The sequence below is a fragment of the Etheostoma spectabile genome, chromosome 9 (genome assembly GCF_008692095.1).
Source record: "Etheostoma spectabile isolate EspeVRDwgs_2016 chromosome 9, UIUC_Espe_1.0, whole genome shotgun sequence".
NCBI classification, from domain to species: domain Eukaryota; kingdom Metazoa; phylum Chordata; class Actinopteri; order Perciformes; family Percidae; genus Etheostoma; species Etheostoma spectabile.
In genome coordinates this window covers 1,318,606-1,321,792 of record NC_045741.1, presented here as the reverse complement: position 1 = coordinate 1,321,792, position 3,187 = coordinate 1,318,606, and positions in this window count along the sequence as shown.

Sequence of the window (3,187 nt, the reverse complement as noted above, 5' to 3'; positions counted from 1 at the left end):
TATATATATATATACACATATATATGTAATGTCATAGGCCTAAAGAAGGAACATGTTTAAAACGTTTGTCATAAGAGCATAAAAAGCAATACATTCACAGTGCATGTTTGTAATGTAATGTATTTATAAAATCTGTTACTATGAAATGTTTTAAATACATATTATATGCAATTAAGGTAATAAAAAGAAACAGTATCATTCACTTGTCAGGCTCTGTCACACAGGGCCGTGACCAGCCGTGACAGGGCCTGATGTGATGTTGGCTGACAGTTGGCTATTTTTTACTACCATTAATCAGCATGCTAGCTTCCTAGCATTAAAACTGTTAGCTTGTAAGCAAGGCATTTCAGTAACTTGTTTAGACCTGTTTTGGTTTTCCAAAACTTTCATTCTTTTCTAGGATATTTTATTATGACAGTGGCTGACCGTTTAGCTCGTCCTCCTTAAAAAAAAAAAACATGCAAAAACAAGCTTTAAATCATAAGTCATTGAGAAAAACTCACCCTTTATCAGTGGCAGCATCAACTAAGTCAAATGATGTCACGTCCTCTGAGTCATAACCTTAAAGGCGTATTGCACACTTTTTATGACGTTTATTATGTAACGTGACAGGGCTGACCGAAAACATGGGCACAGTTGTCAAACACAATTTATTTTAAAATGTATGTAGCATTTAATGTTTTGAATCAATTAATGTGAATGATAACTTTAACTTTTATTTAATGGTGCTTTTTTTCTATATTCTTTTTTCAGTGTATCAAAATAATGGACAAGGTAGTTAAAATCAGGCTGAGAACAGACCATTTTTCAGGATTTGTAATTTTCAAAAGTTTTTTTAATTAAGAATAAAACATCCAAGCACCTAATAAATTACATATTAAAGCGCAACTCACAGAGATCACCCATTTAGTTATTTTTGTTTTATATTCACTGTAACAGTTCCAGGACCGATAATGTACATTTCTGGTAGAATGTCCAATTTTTTGACATCAGTTAAAGGGATATTTCTATGCTGTAGGGATGCAGGTATATGTAAAAGTATCATAACAGCCTTATCTATTCAGACATTTGACATTACATTGTAAAAAGTCTAGTGATGTACGCTAGCAGACTGGTAGGAGTTTGAAATTATTACCAATATCAAAATGTGGATAAAACATTTCCATGAACACAATTATTTGGGGATACATCTATTGTCAAACAAACAATGTTAATATTTTGAGTTAGTTGATTTCAAGTTCTTAATGACCTCAATCTGTTACGTTTATTCTGGGGTAGACCATATCCTGTATGACAATGTGTTCAGGAAACAGGAGGCAAGAAAAGGGACATCTTAGCCAAATTACTTTTAGTCATTCACCACATATACAATAAGACTTATGACACTGCACTTGAGACATTTACATGCCAGGTAACATACGTTGCTTTATATGTAAAGTGCTTAATCAGTATTTGATCTTTAATAACTTACCTGAAGTTCATTGCTGAGGGAAAAATACTTCTGTTCAAGCACCCTGGAGGTTCAAACACTGTTGTCTCAGTGCTCTTTGAGTTAAGGCATTTGTCCTCATAAAAAAAAAATCAATCAATTTATGAAAACTCAGTTCTCAATCTGCTTTCACTGAGCGAGAGCTGTCACCAGAAACTCATAATGAAGTAACCACATCACAATAAAACTTGGATGGAATTCTGACTAAGCAGATTGCCTTGATTCACATACTCAACAGTCCTTAAACCTACTTTTCAGGTTTTATGTGGGAGCAGTGTCAGTGACGCATATCTTTTGTTGGTTGTATGACACTCCTCTGCTCATAGAAGTAGCTGAAAAGCAGCGGGCATAGGTTACACTTGGTAGGCCAAATCTTTTACGCTGTCACAACAATCTTATCTTAGTCTGTCAGGCATAAATAATTAGATGACACAGAGTGAAATACTAAGTCTTAGTAATGTGGAAAAATCAGGTGACTAAGCCCCTATCTCGCATTGCCAGATCTCCACAGCGCTGTGGAGTATGTTCCTAAAAGAATTAAATTAAGTCACTAAGCCCCTAAAAAATGGAATGAAAATAAATGCAGAATTATATTAACACTCGAAAGAGAAGTTAGCTTTTAATAATTCCATCTTGATGATGTGTGGCAGAAGCTGTGTGTTAAGTTAGCTATGTTAAAAACCATTATGTGGCATTAGATATTTACTTGACTTATTACACTCAATAACTCAACTCAATAACTGTGACTGGTATTGTTTGCATTCACATACATTCCAAGATACACTCTACTGCAGGGGCTTCAACGTTTTTTAGGCCAAGGACCCCTTAACTGAAAGAGAGTTAGAGCAGGGACAGTCTACATTTATAGCAGTGGAGATTTATATTTGCTAATAATATGTTGAATTCATTTTAAGACTTTTTCATTTAAAAAAAAAAAACTTACAGAAATCAACAAAAATGTGGAGGCCCTCCTGCATTGACTCTGGGGACCCCTAAGGGTCCCGGACCTCCTTTTGAAGATACCTGCTGTACTGTATGCACCTTTAATCCCTACTGATTAATGGTTAAATACTCTGTTTCTGATGCAGAAATATATTATTCATCTCTACTGAAATGGTAAATTTCTGCTACTGCAATACTTGACTGAGCATGATGACATCTGAAGCTTTAGCAAACTCTATGTTTTAATAATTAATATTAGTGATTGCATGTTCATCCAAAAGTGTGGTGTAATTTCTAGGAGCTGAAAGTAAGTACGCGAAAATGCTGCAAAAGAAGGAGAAGCAGAAGGACTATGAGCAGTTAAAAGAGTCAGTGTTGTCTGAAAAAAAGCACATATGGAAAGCTAAACAACAAGTGAAAAAACACTTAGTTAATGGTCAGATATTTTGCCATACCATTTAACCATGATAACCGTCCCTTTGATGTCTGTGGATATCCAGCTATATTTGCAGACAATATTACAAATCAATGACCAGGATTATTTGATTTATTTTGTACTTGTTTTCCTACTGTCAAAATTACCCTCATGAAAAAGGCTTATCGTTCAGAACTCAATCAATTAATCAATGTAAGTGGCGTCATATCAATTATGCACACAATAGGGGCACAATCAGGCTAAATGTGTCTTAATTTTAGTTTTTGCCCTAGGAACCTGGTGTGAGGTAGTGAGGGAATGAGAGATCTGGATACATATAT